This window comes from Phyllostomus discolor, chromosome 6 (genome assembly GCF_004126475.2).
Source record: "Phyllostomus discolor isolate MPI-MPIP mPhyDis1 chromosome 6, mPhyDis1.pri.v3, whole genome shotgun sequence".
Lineage (NCBI taxonomy): Eukaryota > Metazoa > Chordata > Mammalia > Chiroptera > Phyllostomidae > Phyllostomus > Phyllostomus discolor.
The window spans coordinates 122,525,339-122,543,052 of record NC_040908.2 but is presented as its reverse complement, the minus strand read 5'-3'; the positions used below and the strand labels follow the sequence as shown (position 1 = coordinate 122,543,052).

At 38.7% G+C, this 17,714-nt stretch overlaps 1 protein-coding gene across 6 annotated transcripts in view; it reads right to left on the bottom strand.

The window, feature by feature from the left end:
- The window catches only part of STIM1 (stromal interaction molecule 1), a 183,025-nt gene that overhangs the window by 114,649 nt on the left and 50,662 nt on the right, over positions 1-17,714 (bottom strand). The window lies entirely within an intron of this gene.

Here is a 17,714-nt window from a genome sequence, read left to right as displayed (position 1 = left end):
TAATACGTACATCCCTGATTAAATGAACTTAATGAATTATGATTTCTATTTTTCCCTTCTAAACCACTCCTCACAATGCAGATAAATGATTTTAAAGATTCTTGCAAATAAGTAAGCAAGAAACAAAAAAATTATTCTCATGGATTGGAGATAATATTAAAATTACACACAAAAATAAACAGTAATAAGAGAGTAACAAAGCTGATTCTTCTATTCCTAGTATCAGCTCTCAATCAGTAAAAATAATCTAACTGGTTCAAAAAATAAGTTGTCGAAAAATTTTTCCAAATCATCAAAAAACTACTTAAAATATGGATTTACAGTTATTATTAACAATGAACTGTATCCTTACTTTATATTGTGCCTTGACATATTAAATCAGGGTTAAGTAAATGTTTTCTGTAAATGGCTAGATACTAAATATCTTAGGCTAACAGGCCATACATTCTCTATTGTAACTAAATAATTCTGCCATTATAGTACAAAAGTAGCCATAGATAATATGTAAACAAATAAATGAGGCTGTGATAAAATTTCATTTGTAGAAGCAGGCATAGTTTGCTGACCCTTGTATTAACTAATGATGAAATAAAACTATCATGATGAAAAACACATCAACAGAATAAATCTAAAATTAAACCTCTATAAATTTTATTTGATGTTTAAAGTCTGGAGACACTTAACCCAGTTAAGAAGTCTTTTTATAGGTTTCCTGCTTAATAGTGAAAAACAAAAGGCACACATCATTGGTGAAATGCTATGGTGAAATTCCTTCTTGCTGCAGTAAAAAATGGGATATAGTACATGAAAATTAATACTTTTTAAACTGCACTCACTTATCAGGAAATGCTATTTGAACAATATATACAAAATATTTCTTAAAATTTTTAAAATAAATATTATAAATTATGGAGCATGACAGATTTTCTACACACTAAGACATACATTTTCTTTCATGTGCCAGTTAAAAGTATTTACTACATTCTATTAAATGCTGAAATACAAAAGGAACTGCCTTTTAAGGGCTGGCCACTTAAGAAAAAATAACCTATACAGTATAAGATTTCTTTTATTAAAATAAAGTTTTATTTTTTAAATAACAAATAAAAATAATTTTTTTAACTACCTAAGTATAACCACTGATAAAGCAGCTGCAAATTTGCAAATCCACGGAGACAGAAAGTAGATTAATGGTTACCAGGGTCTAGAGAATGGGTAGTGACTACTTAATGGGTTTCATTGGGGATTATTAAAATGTTCAGGAATTTGATAGTGCTGATAGCTGCATAAAACCGTTTAAAGACCATTGAATTGTACACTTTAAAATGGCACAGTTTATGTTCAGTGAATCGTATCTCAAAACAACAACTGAATGGCTGCTGGCTGCCTCGTGTGTGAGAGCAGCTTTCACCCTCACTCACCTTACAATACAGAATCCAACCCACGCTCTATACACTCTAGCATACTGAGCCCTTGCAAAATGCGCAGGATACAAGTACATTTTATTACTCACATTAACCAATACATTGAAAGTGACTTCTTCCTGTTCTCGGAGTCCCTATTTAAACCTAAAAGATTCATGGCTTTTTTTTTTTAAAGCACACTTTGGTGTCAGGACTAATTAGGCAAGGTCCTTGGCATCCTCAACCTCAGGCTATAACTGGCTCTGCTACTTACCTCACTCTCCCTGATTGGAGAGAAAAATATAATCTCTTCTACAAAAGGCCAGGAAGACAGGAAAAAAGGAATTCAGGGGCTATCACACCTCCCACAAATATTTATTAGCTAAAATGGCTAAGCAGCTTTCAAATTATGCTCTGCAGACCCTTCCTGTCACCCCAAACCACCTGCCCAGGTTCCTTGGCAATACCTACTTCTTTAAGCAATATCCTTGGCAATAGAGCAGTTCTATCTTTGTTGGGTTTAAAACATTAGAAATACACTTCTTTTTTTTTAATGAAAAAATGCCTCACTATGTAGCAGACATCTATAACTTTTGCTATTCCAACTATCTCCCAACCTTCCAAACTCTTCTTTGAGTAAATGCACCTTGATCTTCCGGGATCTCAGTCCACATGGTTCCAGGGGAGCTAACTCTGACTCTGTGAGTAGAATGAACTCTGTTGGCCAAAAAAAAGTCCAGCATTATTCTGGCCACAGTGATTTAACTTAGGGTAGACACAAGACCCAAACCAAAATCATACCCAGGACCCCCAACACCATCAGGAAAAAGGTATTACCTTTCAATAATGGTTGCTTACCTGGTAGAATGCATACCCAAAGCTGATATCTATCTTTGCCACTGCCTAAGAATAAATCAAAACAAAGAAAAGCAACACCAAGAGGAAAGAAATTAGATCCAAATGACATTCAAGTCCCTGGATCTTGCTGTGTCTAAATGTGTATCTACTTCTAGGCTTTTTAGTTACTTTAGTCAATAAGTAAACTCTCTTGTTTAAGGTTGTCTCAGTCGTGTTTCTGTCACCTGCAAAAGACTCACATCAGCCATAAAAAAGAACAAAATCTTACCATTTACAACAGCATGGGTAGACCTAAAGGATATTATGCTAAGTGAAATAAGTCAATCAGAGAAAGACAAACACCACATGATTTCACTTTTATGTAGAATCTAAAAAACAAAATCAACAAACAAAAGTGAAACAAGGCTCTTAGACATAAAGAGCGGACTAACAGATGACGGTGGGGAGGGTTACTGGGTAAAAAAGGTGAAGAAATTTAAAAGTACAGATTGGTAGTTATAAAACAGTCACAGGAATGTAAAGTAAAGCATAGGAAATATAGTCAATCGTATTGTAATAACTGTCTGGTGGTTATTGGAAATATCAAGAGGAACACTTTGGGAAGTATATCATTGTCTAACCACTATGCTATACAACTGAAACTAATAGAAAATAATACTGAACGTAAACTGTAATTGAAAGAGCTTTTTAAAAAAAAAGTCACAAAAAATGAAAAATTATTTGGGGAAAACATATAAGAAACATCCATCTGGTTAATGAATTCCAAACCTCCATCTGGTCCATAAACCCAAACTTTTACAATAAATCACAGTCAGGGAGCCCTGGCTGGGTGGCTCAGATTGGAGCACTGCCCCATTCCCAAAAGTTTGCAGGCTCAGTCTCAATCAGGGCATACCTAGGTTGTAGGTTCCATCATCGATTGGACATGAACAGGAGGCAATCAATTGATGTTCCTCTCTCACATTGTTTCTCTCTCTCCCTTCCTCTCTCTCTAGAATCAATGTTTTAAAAAATATATCCTCAGGTGAGGATTAAAAATAAATAAGTAAATTTGAATCACAGTCATGAAAAGAATCTTTTAAAATGCTCCTAGAAGTCTGTATTCTTGACTCCTCATTATATTCCTAAATGTGCACAGCATTTTCCAATTTCCAAGTCACTTTCCCATTGATAATATCATCAGATCTTGAAAAACAACACACCCTGTGAAATCAGCATTCACATTATATATTGGAAGACATTGAGACTCAGAAGGAATTGACTAACCTGAAGTCATCCAACTTGAAATCAAGGCTTCTGCCTCCAAATTATAGCTTTTCACTAATCATTACTGCTTTTCAGTTCTCAGCAAGTCATACACAGGGCTGAGAACCTGACTGGGCTCAGTACAGACTTGTTACCTGACAGCATTGTTTCCCTGCCCCTGGCAGCTTTGCCTTGTTTCACTCAAGCCTCTCCCCAATGTTTGTTGCCTTTCCTCAGACACTGAGATATAAACAAGTCCATGGCAGAGCATCCTAATGCACATACATAAGGGTGTGTCACTCAACTGACTGGCAGCCCTGAAAGTCAGTATCCTTACTCTCAAAGTAGCCCTAGATCTATCAAATGCACATCAGTGGATAGGATTTGAAGAGGAAAAAATGTCTTGTAAGATGTACCTGTGCTGACAAACTATACTTAAGCCAACAGCAGCTAACACAATTTCTGTATCTGCTGGGATCTGAAGACCTAGAAATCATTACAGATCAGGAAAACTGCAACAGTATACATTCGAGGGTTTAAAAGTACATTAGACTCACACCATATATAAAAATTATATATGCACCAATGACCTAAATATAAGAGCTAAAGCCATAGAAGAAGACATGGGGTAATCTTCATTACCTTGGATTGGAAAGATTCTTAGATATGACACCAAAGGCATGAGCAACAAAAGAAAAAATAGATAAATGAGTTGCCAAAAAATTTAAAACTACTATGCAATAAAAGTACACATGTGTATGTACATATTTTCTGGCTATAAAAAGAAATGAAGTTTTCTGATACATACTACAACATGGATAAACCTATGAACATTATGCTAAGTGAAATAAGCAAGACACAAAAGAAAAAATATTGGCCCTAGCTGGGTAGCTCAGTTGGTTAGAGTGTCACCTAGATATGCCAAGTTGCAGGTTTGATCCCCAGTCAAGGTACATAACAAGAAGCAATCAATGAATGCATAAATAAGTGGAACAACAAATCATTGTTTCTCTCTCCCTTCCTCTCTCTGTCTCACAAAATCAATAAATGCAAAAAGGAAAAATATTGCACAATTCCACTCATATGAAATACCTATCTAGAATAAGCAATTTATGGAGGCAGAAAGTAGATTAGATTTTAACAGGAGCTAGGGGGAGGGGAAAATGGGAGGTATTGCTTAATGGATACCAAGTTTCTATTTGGGTTGTTGAAAAGGGTTTTGGAAATAAGATAGTGGCGATAGTTGCCTAACACTGTGAATGTAGTAAGTGCCACTGAGTTCTACACTTAAAATGGTTAAAATGGCTACAAAATAGTCATTTTAACAATAGTCATGGGGATGTAAAATACAGCATAAGAAATATAGTCAATAATATTGTAATAACTATGTATGGTGTCAGGTAGGTAGTGGAAATGTTGGGGGAAAAACATTTTAAAATATATGATTGTCTAACCACTATGCTGTATACCTGAAACTAATATAAAATAATACTGAATTTAAACTGTAGTTGAAAATAAATAAATAAATAAATTGGCAAATTTTATCTTGTACATTTTACCACAAATTTTTTAACTTTTTAAAAAGAGTGATGTACTCAACAAAATGAAAAGGAAACCCACTGTATGGAGGAACATATCCGCCAGTGATACATCTGATAAGGGGTTAATTTTCAAAATATATAAAGAACTTATAAAACTCAACACCAGGAAAACAAACAATCTAATAAAAAAATGGGCAAAGGACCTGAAATAGACACTTCTCCAAAGAGGACATCCAGCTGGCCAATAGACATATGAACAATGCTAAATGTCACTAATCATCAGAGAAATGCAAATTAAAACTACAATGAGGTATCACCTCACATCTGCCAAAATGGCTACCATCAATTAATCAATAAAGAATAAGTGCCGGCAAGGATGTGCAGAAAAGGGAACCCTTGTGCACTGTTGGTGAGAAACTGAACTTGTGTAGCCACCATGGAAAAATTAAAAATGGGCCCTGGCTTGTATAACTCAGGCAAGAAGCAATCAATGAATGCATAAATAAGTGGAACAACAAATCAATATTTCTCTCTCCCTTCCTCTCTCTGTCTCACAAAATCAGTGGATTGAGCGCAGGCTGTGAACCAAAGAATTGCCAGTTTGATTCCCAATCAGGGCACATGCCTGGGTTGCGGGCCAGATCCCCAAGAGGCGACCACACATTGATATTTCTCTCCCTCTGTTTCTCCTTCCCTTCCCCTCGCTCTAAAAATAAATAAATAGAATCTTTTTTTTTAAAGATTTTATTTATTTATTTTTAGGGAGGAAAGAGAGGGAGAGAGAGAGAGAGAGAGAGAGAGAGAGAGAGAGAGAGAGAAAGAGAGAGAGAGAAACATTAATGTGCGGTTGCTGGGGGTTATGGCCTACAACCCAGGAATGTACCCTGGCTGGGAATCGAACCTGGGACACTTTGGTTCCCAGCCCGCGCTCAATCCACTGAGCTACGCCAGCCAGGGCATAAATAGAATCTTTTTAAAAAAGGAAAAGAAAAATTAAAAATGGAACTCCTGTTAGACCAAGAGATCCAACTTCTGGAAATACATCCTAAGAATCCTAAAACACAAATCAGAAAGAATATATGCATGCCTATGTTTAACAGCAGTGTTATTTACAATAGCCAAGATCTGGAAATAGCTCAAGTGCCCATTGGTAGATGAATGGATTAAAAAGATGCAGTACATTTACACAATGGAATACTACACAGCTATAAAAAAAAAAAAAGGAATTCCTACCCTTTGCTACAACATTGATGGACCTGGAGATTATTATGCTAAGCAAGATAAGCCAACCAGAGAAAGACAAATACCATATGATCTCACTCATATGTGTAATCTAAAGAACAAAATAAACTGACAAACAAATTATGACCAGAGGCATGGATACATGGAACAGACTGACCAATCTTGGGGGGGGGGGGGGGGTTGGGAAGCTGGAAGGAAAAATTGAGAGAGATCAGCCAAAGAACATATGTGCACATATGTATAGCTCACGGACACAGACAACAATGTGGTAAAGGGTTGGAGGCAGAGGGGCTGGGTGGAGCAGGGCAAAGGGGGAGAAAATGGAGGATACTGGTAATAGTGTCAACAATAAAAATTTAAAAATAATAAATAAATAAAAAGAATGATGTACTGACACATTCTATAATGTGGATAAACCTATAAAATATTATGCTAAATTAAAGAAGCTATACCTCAAAGGTCACATATTATATGAATCTATTAATGTGAAATATTGAGAACAGATAAATCCATGGAGACAGAAGGCAGACTCATGGCTGCCAGGGTGGAGGGAATGGGAAGAAAATGCTTAATAGATAAGGTGCTTTACTTTGGAGTGACAGAAATGTTTTGGAACTAGATAGACATGATGGTCGCACAACATTGTGAATGTACTAAATGCCACTGAATTGTTCCATTTAAAATAGTTAATTTTATGTTATATGATTTTCACCTCAGTGAATATTTTTTAAAGTACACAAGAGAATTCAGGGTATCACCTGAGTAGCTAGACTTAGGACTAAGAAGAGAAGCAAGGCAAGGCAAGAAATGGTCAGAAACTCAGTGAGCATTCTAAGAGAGAACTCCAGGAACAACAGCAAAAAGCAACTTAATGAGGCAGCAACCCCATAGCTCCCTACATTGCTGAGGGTACAGGTCAAGCTGTTATAACTATGAGAACCCCACACAGAAAAGATTAAACCAAACAGAGTGTATTTCTCTCTCAAATAACATTTGAGCAGTTAGCAGTCAAGGACTGAGAGTGGAAATTTGCTATCGTCACTCAACAGGATGCTGCCGTCTCTGAGACCAAAAATAGTGCTGTACCTCATACACTCTCCCAACCAGTAGAAAGGAGAAAAGAACAAGAGAAGCATTCATCCACTCTTTCTAAGCCATGACCCAGAAGAGGTAGACATACCACTTTCATTTAGATGCCACTGTTTAGAACTTAGATTTGTGGCCACATTTGGTTGTAAAGGAGGTTGGGCAGCCATGGGCCCCACAAAAACTGAAGTGTTCTATCATTAATGAAAGAATGAGAGTCCAATCAGCAAAGACAACTAACAGTCTGTGCTATACTCACTTTAGATATTTTCTATTTTTTTTAATTATTTGTCCTATTTTCAAAAAATCTACTCCCAAGACCAGCTATCCTGAGGTTTGCAGACATTGTTCAGTGGAACTTCTGGCTAGGGAGAAAAGAAAAGAGAAGGAAAGAGAAGGGAAGAAAAGGGAAGAGAAGGGGAGAGAAGAGAAGAGAAAGGAAGAGAAGAGCAAGACTGTTATGAATTGATGCCCCTGTTAGCTTCACTCCATTGACCAATACCAACATTGCCTATTATTTGCCTTTGGTGACTGAGTAATTGTAACATAGAAATAAGAGTTTCTAAAACAAACAAACAAACAAAAAAGCCTGTCTCTGTGCAATAGTGGGTCAGTAGTACAGAAAAAAACAAAAGCAGGTCCACTTTTTAAAAAACACATTCAATCTGTGTGGCAATCATACCCAAAGCCATTACAATACAGTAAAATAATGAACAGAGAGACATATAATGTATAACAGGAGAACAGTGGTGATACTGGAAGTCGGTATTAAAGGATGAGGAGTTTGCCAAATAGAAAAGGTAGAAAGTAAAATGGGAAACATGAATAAAAATACAGAGAGAATGTAGTTTTCTGAGTGCAGACCTTTTACATCCTTGGTTAGGTTTATTCCTAGGTACTTTATTTTTCGTGTTGCTATTTCAAATGGGATTTTTTTCCTGATTTCTGTTTCTGATATTTCATTGTTGGTATACCAAATGCCTTAATTTCTGAATATTGACTTTGTATTCCTCTGTTTTGCCAAATTCACTTATTAGGTTGAGTAGTTTCTTGGTGGAGTGATAGGATTTTCTATGTACACTATCATGTTATCTGCAAACAATGACAGTTTTGCTTCCTCCATTCCAATTTGGATGTCTTTTATTTCTTTGTCTTAGGAATACTATGGTTTTCTGTGGATAGGAATACTATGGAATACTATGGTGATAGGAATACTATGGATAGGAATACTATGGCTAGGAATACTATGGTGGATAGGAGTGATATTTGCCAATGATAACTCGGACAAGGGTTTGATCTCCAAAATATAAAGAACTCACACAACTCCACTCCAGGAAGACAAACAACTCAATTTAAAAAATGGACAAAAGACTTGAACAGACAGTTCTCCAAGAAGGACATATGGAGGGCCCAGAGGCATATGAAAAGATGCTCAGCATCACTAGCATGCAAATTAAAACCACAATGAGATACTACTTCACACTAGTGAGAATGGCCATCATAAACAAATTAACAAACACGAGTTGGAGAGGATGTGGAAAAAAGGGAACCCTAGTGCACTGTTGGTGGGAATGCAGACTGGTGCAGCCACTGTGGAAAACACTATGGAATTTCCTCAGAATGAAAAATGGAACTGCCTTTTGACCCAGCAATTCCACTGCTGGGATTATATCCTAAGAACCCTGAAACACCAATCCAAAGAACCTATGCACTCCAATGTTCATAGCAGCACCATTTACAATAGCCAAGTGCTAGAAGCAACCTAAGTGCCCATCAGTGAATGAATGGATAAAAAAACAATGGTACATTTACACAATGGAATACTACGCAACAGAGAGAAAGGAGCTCCTACCCTTTGCAACAACATGAACGGAACTAGAGAGCATTATGCTAAGTGAAATAAGTCAGGTGGTAAGGGTCAAATACCATCTGATCTCACCTTTACCTGGAACCTAGTCAACAAAACAAATAAGCAAGCAAAATATAATCAGACACATTGAAAGTATGAACAATCTGACAATAACCAGAGGGAAGGTGGGAGGGGAAAATGGAGGGAAGGTTTTCAGGAACAACTATAAACCAAGGGGGGGGTGCAAGGGAGGGAGGGAGGTTTGGCTGAGGTGGGAAGGGAGTGGTGGGGGGTAAATGCAGACAACTGTAATTGAACAACAGTAAAATAATTTTAAAAAATACAAGCCCTGGCTGGCGTAGCTCAGTGGAGTGAGCGCGGGCTGCAAACCAAAGTGTCGCAGGTTCGATTCCCAATCATGGTGCATGCCTGGGTTGCAGGCCATAACCCCCAGCAAGCACACATTGATGTTTCTCTCTCTCTCTCTTAATCTCCCTCCCTTCCCTCTCTAAAAATAAAAAGAAAAAAAAATACAGAGAGAGTGGAGGGGAGTAGGAGAGGGTAAAGGGGGGATAAATGGTGATAGAAGGAGAATTGACTTGGGACAGTGAACACACAATACAACATACAGATGATGTATTATAGAACTGTACACCTGAAACCTATATAATTTTATGAACCAACATCACCCCAATAAATTCAATCAATCAATCAATCAATAAAACAGAGAGAAAGATTTGCTGAAAAGACAATGTGTGGGAGCCAGATCATGGAACACTATGAACACCAGATTCGATCAAAAGCCTCAATTTTATAATCGAGGACTTGAAAAGCAATAGAGACTTCTGACCAGGTAAGGGCCATGGTTAGATTGACCTATTGGAAAGATGACTCTGGTGGCCAAAAGAAAGGATGGACAAAAGGAGAGCTTTGGGCTCACATCCCACTGCTATGCCTAGTGACATCCTTGACTCTCCAGTGCTACCACCCATAAGCCAAGCTCTTGCAGAAGGAAGGCAGTAGCAGAACCCCAGGACAACTCCTACAAAGACTAAGGCAGAACAAGAGTCTTAGTTTTATTTGGTTTTGTTTTTAAGCTTGTTTTATTGAGGTAAAATTCACACAACAAAAAATTAACCATTTTAAAGTAAAAATTCTGTGGCATTTATTACATTCACAACGCTGGGCAACCACCGAAGTTCTTGGTTTTTGACAAGGTCCAGGAAAACTGTGATTTCACTGAGGTCAAGCTCCACCCACTTCCCAGGCATCTGCTCAGGCTGATATGCCAGATACTTGTGGCTTTGGCAGATATTTGCCTTGAGTCCCTAACTGCCATACCTTTTTCTAGCCTTTCCTGACCTCAGCTCCCCTGGGAACACAGGACATAGTAACCAGAAGCAAATTTCACTATATCTATTCCCTATACAAAACTTTTCAGTGGCCCTGCATTGCCCAAAGAATGAAGTCTCTCGAATCCTTACCATTACACGAGGCTCTCTAAAATCAGGCATTTACTTGTTTCCCTAGCTCACCTCCTAAACGTGTTGCCCTAAAATTCTTTCCTCTCATTATGTTTCCCTTGCTACATGTGACAGCCCAAACATGCTATTTTCTTCCTCTAACCCTGGGAATGGTGTTGTCACCCCCATATACTTTTTCCCCAGGCTTATCTTACCCTGGGGAAAGTTCCTGTCCTATTTTCATTATTCCCTGGGAACATCTCTCATCCTCATCTCATTGTACACTGGGGACTGGACCACGTACATTGATCCCTGGATACATCATTGACTGTATCACACACAGGATGACCTTTCCCAACTTCTTGCTTCTACTTCTGTCATATTACTTACCCTGATTATATCTGCTTCTGATGCCTCTGTCTGAGTCTCTTATAAGCCCAGGGCTTCTAAAGTGCCTGTACCTGGTTTTAAAGTAGTCAAAATCATTGAGATAGAAAAGCATGGTGGCTGCCACAGCTGGCGTGGGGGAAGAGGAATGGGGCATTATTGTTTAAGTGGATAGAGTTTCAGTTTTATAAGACAAAAAGAGTTATGAAGATGGCTGGTGGTGGAATGGTTGGACAACATTATAAATGTATTTAATACTATTGAACTGTATGCTTAAAAACGTGTTACAATGGCAAATTTTATGTTATGTGTATTTTACCACAATAAAAAAATGAAAAAAAATTACTGGTAACTGGGACTTAGGAAAGAGATACATTACATCCCAGCAAGCTGAGGGGTTGGATCCTGATCTTATTCTTCCTTACTGTCTCTTCTGACAGAATGGCATACTTGTTCAGATGGCATCTGAACCCAGCCTCACTTGACCCTGAAGATATCTCTGACTCCAACCTCATCTTACTTTGGAAACACCTCTGACCTAGGCCTTCCCAATCTCCATACCATTGAGAAAGTAACACTAAGTGTAACCTGGAGATGTCTTGTACACTAATCTTGGCTGACATTAAACCTAAGGAAAGAAAAGTGATGTGAAGCAATTGGCCCAAAGTAACCGCAGTGATATTCCAAACTAGGAAAAGAATGTCTTTCCTGGAGAGTAGAAGAGAAAAATTTCCAAATCATCACAAAATTCTTCTGACTTTGTGTGTATATAAGCCAAGGATGTGTCAAGTGGTACACTGGAAGATCTCACACAAAGAAAACCTTTTCCCAGGTGTTTTAGGTTTCCAGCTGCAGCAGCATCACAAATATCAGTGTGTTCCCATGTGAGTGGATGAACAATGCCCAGTTCAGGACATTCAGATTTTGCCTTTCTTCTGGTATCTAGGCCTGTGTTTTATACACTCCATTGTGCAGCAAATAATAATGTTTAGACTCTGTCATTCTATAACTTTTATTTGGGCTTGCTTGGCAATGTATAAGTGGAACAGATCTAGGCTTTATTATTTTCCAGCCATTCAATCTTGGGCAAATCATTTTCCTCATTGGCAAAATGAAATAACAGTGATATCTTACAATATTGTAAAGAAAAGTAAAAAATAAATATATATATTATATAATTTGTGTGTGTGTGTGTGTGTGTGTAAAATCTAGCAGTGACCTGGCCCAAAATATTTCATTCAACAAATATTTACTAAGCACATGCTATGTGTCAGTCAGTATTTTAGGCAATGAGGATTCAACAGTGAATAAAAATCACTCCTCTTACAGAACTAAGAGGGAGTGGGAGACAAGGTAGAGTGCCTGACAAGTAAATATGTCAGAGCATGACAAATGCTCTGAAGAAAAAAAAAGTAGAAAATACAACTTGAGGTGTGCTAAGGGGAATAGGTTACTATTTTTACATAGAATGATTAAAGGGAGCCACTAAGAGGATGATACTTGACCCAAAGATCTGAAGTAAGAAAATGAGCCATAACTGAAAGTTAGGAGAAAAACAAATGCAAAGGCCTTGAGGCAAGAGCACATCTTATTCAAAGAAGGGTGAGGAAGCAATGGGGCAGGGTGAGCAGATGGAGAGGAGATGAAGATAAGCCAGGTCACTCCAAGGACTTTGGGTTTTTCTCTGAGAGAAATGGGAAGCCACTAAACAATTCTGACCAGAAGAGCTATAAAACTGGATTTATGTTTTGAAAGCTCATTTCTGGCTGCTCTGTTCAGCACAAACTGTAAGTAGGCAAGGGCAAAAGCAGGGGAACTGATTAAGAAAATGAGAAAATGATAGCTCAGATCTAGGCGGAAGGAGCAGAGGCTATGAAAAGTGTCTGAATTTTGGATGTGTTTCAAAGGTACAACCAATAGGATTTGCTGACAGGTTGAATGTAAGTATGAACTTGTTAAATTTAAAATGCCAATTAGACACCCAAAATATAAATTAAGAGGTTGGATACACAACTCTAAACTTCACAGAAGTTTGAGTTAGAAACACAAATTTCAGAGTTGTTAATGAACAGATGATAATTAAAACTATAAAAGTGGTTATTAAATGTAATTTATTTATTACTGAACAAATGAAGTACCCAATGAATAGTAACTGCTATTATAACTGCTTTGTTTTCGTAAGGTGCTAGAGATATTTGCCAACTATGTATACTTACCATGTACACTTAAATTTCAGTGCCCAGCCTCAAACCCCATCCCCAATCTTTCAACTCTCTTCTTTCTACCCAAATTTTCAGTTAAAACATCAGATAACTTCCAGCAAAGATGGAGGCATAGGTAGACACACGGTGGCTCCTTGCACAACCAAAAGAAGGACAACAACAATTTAGAAACAAAATAACAACCCGAACTGACAGAAAATTGAACTGTATGGAAGTCCAATAACCAAGGAGTTAATATAGACACATTCATCCAGACCGGCAGGAGGGGCAAGTCGGGGCTCTTGGAGGAGAGGGGTCATAGCAAAAAAAAAAAAAAGCAGTGGCACCAGGTACACAAGGCAGCAGCTGACAAACCCCAAGCAAGCAAGATGGCAGCAGGCAGACCCTGGGCAGGCAGGCAGGCGGGGACTGGCAGACCCTGGGTGTGGGGTGGCAATGGGCAGGCCCAGCAAGGAGGCGGGGATTGTGAAGTGGAGCAGGGTGCACAAGGCAGCTGGCTGACTGGGCGGTCCCACATTCACATTCAGATAAATCAGGCAAAACTGGGGAGTTAGACAGACCGCTCAGCCCAGGGTCCCAACTCAGGGAAATAAAGCCTCAAAACACCTGAACACAATTGAAAACACCTGTGGGGGTTGAGGTGCCAGGAGCCCAGCCTCACAGGACAGTTTGTTGGAGAGACCCACAGGGTCCTAGAACATACACAAACCCACCCACCTGGGAATCAGCACCAGAAAGGCCCAGTTAGCTTGGGGTAAGCGGCAGAAGGGACTGAAATCTGATGTAGAGAGGAGCAAGTGCCATTGTTCCCTCTCAGACCCTGTCCCCACATCACAGCGTCACAACCCAGCAACTGGGTTGCCATGCCCTGGTGAACATCTAAGGCTCCGCCCCTCATATGTACCAGGTACAATAGGACCCCCCACCCCAAAAAATGGCCCAAATGGAAGAACAGATCAAAGCCCCGCAGCAAATACAACTGAGCAACAAAGAGATAGCCAACCTATCAGATGCACAGTTCCAAGCACTGGTGATCACGATGCTCACAGAATTGGTTGAATTTGGTTCCAAATTAGATGAAAAAATGAAGGCTATGCTAAGTGAAATGAAGGAAAATGCACAGGGAACCAACAGTGATGGAAAAAAAAACTAAGACACAAATCAATGGAGTAGACCAAAAGGAAGAAAGAAAAAAACAAACAAAAAAGAATAGAGAAATAAGAATTCAAAAAAATGAGGAGAGGCTTAGGAACCTCCAGAACATCTTTAAATGTTCCAACATCCGAATTATAGGGGTACCAGAAGGGGAAGAGGAAGAGCAACAAGTGGAAAAATTATTTGAACAAATAATAAAGGAGAACTTCCCCAATCCAGCAAAGGAAATAGACTTCCGGGAAGTCCAGAAAGCTCAGAGAGTCCCAAAGAAGTTGGACTCAAGGAGGTGCACACCAAGGCACATCATAATTACATTAGCCAAGGTAAAAATGAAGGAGAGAATCCTCAAAGCAGCAAGAGACAAGGAGACAGTTACCTACAAAGGAGTTCCCATAAGACTGTCAGCTGATTTCTCAAAAGAGACCTTGTAGGCAAGAAGGGGCTGGAAAGAAGTATTCCAAGTCACGAAAGGCAAGGACCTACATCCAAGATTGCTCTATCCAGCTAAGCTTTCATTTAGAATGGAAGGGCAGATAAAGTGCTTCTCAGATAAGGTCAAGTTAAAGGAGTTCATCATCACCAAGCCCTGATTTTATGACATGTTAAAGGCACTTATCTAAGAAAAAGAATATAAAAAACATGTATAAGTAAAATGACAGCAAACTCACAATTATTAACAACCACACCTAAAACAAAAACAAAAGCAAATAAGCAAACAACTAGAACAGGAAGAGAACCACAGAAATGGAGATCACATAGAGGGTTAGCACAGGGGAGTGGAAGGAGGAGAGGGGGGAAAAGGTACAGAGAATAAGTAGCATAGATGGTATGCAGAAAATAGACAGGGGGAGGGCAAGAATAGTATGGGAAATGTAGAAACTAAAAAACTTATGATACATGGACATGAACAAAAGGGGGGAAATGTGGGTGGGAGGGGGTGTGCAGGGTGGAGGGGAGTGAAGGGAGAGCAATGGGACAACTGTAATAGCATAATCAATAAAATAAAAAAATCAAATCAGTGAAGGCATTGTGGTATTAAGTGGTAAAGGCACCAATTTTAGAGTTAGATAGGGTTTGAATCCTCCATCTTTGCCACTTATAGTTCTATGACCTTTGAACCTCAACTTTCTTATCTGTAAAATGGGGCTAACATTACCTATATTAGGATAATTGTAATGATAAGATACCCATTCATGCATGTGTTCAATAAATACTTATTAAAAATCTGTTACACACCCAGGACTGTGTTTAACATTATTGCCACAACAGTAAACAGGCACAAGTACTGTCTTCTATTGCCCAAGGGACCATAATATTTTAAAAGGACACATATATAATTTTAAAATTAAAGAAACATCACCTCTCTGAGTTCCAACCTAGTTTTCAGCAACATGGCTAAATGCACCAAGAAGGTCAGAATCGTCATAAACATGGGAGCCATTATGGGCCTCCCTCAGGAATAATGAAGAAAATTGAAATCAGCCAAGCACCCCAAGTACACTTGCTCCTTCTGTGGCAAAACCAAGATGAAGAAACAAGCTGTGGGGATCTGGCACTGTGGTTCCTGCATGAAAACAGTAGCTGGTGGTACATGGACATACAACACACTTCTGCCATCACAGTAAAGTCAGCCACCAGAAGACTAAAGGAATTAGAAGACCAGTAGAAGCTCCACAATTTGAAACATTGTTAGCCTATAATACATGGGTTAATTTATGCAAAAAACAATCATCTAGGTAAATATGTAAAGAGACTTGCACAGTGCCTGGCAAACAGTAAATGCTAAATAAATGACAGTACTTATTATTTCATAATCAAAGCATATAAATCCTCATAGAACAATACACTTTCAGAATTGGAATGACTTTTAGAAATCAAAAGAACCAATTCCCTCATTTAATTGGTGAGTAGGTTAACTTATTCCATAAATAAATTTACTCAGGAAACCAGTCAGGCTAGATGCTTGCCAGGTACATGAAATACAGGGATGAGTAAAACACAGTCCCTACCTTATGCCACGTAAATATGCAAGAGGGAAGTATCTTGCCCAAAGTAACCTAGTCAATCACTTACTCTAGAAATTATGTCTTCTAATTTTTAGTGTCTTGCTCTTGCCACTGATCCAAAATTATTCAATTCAAATAAAAATATTTCTCAGGGAGAAGCCTCCCATGTGCCCTGTGCCAAAGAGAGTGCCAGCCCACAGCTCAGCAATTCCTCACAGCTTGTCAAAAATGGTAAGTCCCTTTAGGCTTAGACGTTGATTATTTTTGCTTGGTAAACAGTCAGTAATAGGCAGGTGCTGGGACCTCAGGAGCCTGGTTGGAAGTCACAGAAAGATGGAGAAAAATAAAGTGAAAGCCTGCAGCCACCAAAGCAACTGGCTAAGCAGAGAGAGGGAAGAGCAAAGCCAGACCAAGACCTTTCTCCTTCATCCCAGAGATTGTCACGTTCTTTCCAGGCTAGGACAAGTTCCAGAACCCTACTTCTATTCCTCTGGGCCATCCATTCCTACCCACATCCACAGCCTTTTTTAGAGTCTCAACATTGAGCTCTTAATGGAAAAGACAGAACTGTAGAGTAGAAAAAGAAAACCTTGTAGTTTCATAGAGACCTGAGCTAAAACTTTGGCTCCACCCCTAACTACCTGTATGTTTCTTAACTTGTCAGTTTCTGCATCTGGAAAATGGTGACAATACTGACTTCTGGGAGTTAGGATGAGCATTAGAATTGTGCCCAATGAGTTTAGATGTACCTAGAAAACTCCTCACGCACACAGATTACTCAATTTATGGTGCTGTCACTAATTATTATTGTCAGTCTCTCCTGTCTACCCCACACTCTTCATAGTGACTGCAAGCTTCAGCACAGCACCACAGTTTACACAGGCTTTCACAATAATATGGAGTATTCAGAAAGGCACAGCACCTAGCTGACTACATTTCTCTCTCCCTTAACCTATACCACTCCTGTCTCCCAACTTTGAAAAAACAAAATCTTTGAACCTGCCTCCCCTGGTTTCTCTTCAAAATACTAGGAAAGTCTCTTTCCTTTCTTACCATTGTATTTCTCAGAAGAGAAGTCTAGATTTACTGAATATTTGTTCTCACTTCATATTCACTCCCTAAGCCACAGCAGACTACCTTCTGTACCAACCCCTCCACTAATACTGACATCACCAGGTCACTAATGACTCAGTAGTCTTCATTTCTGAGTTCACCCTGATTGTTCTGTGAAGCAATAGACACTTTCATTCTCATTCC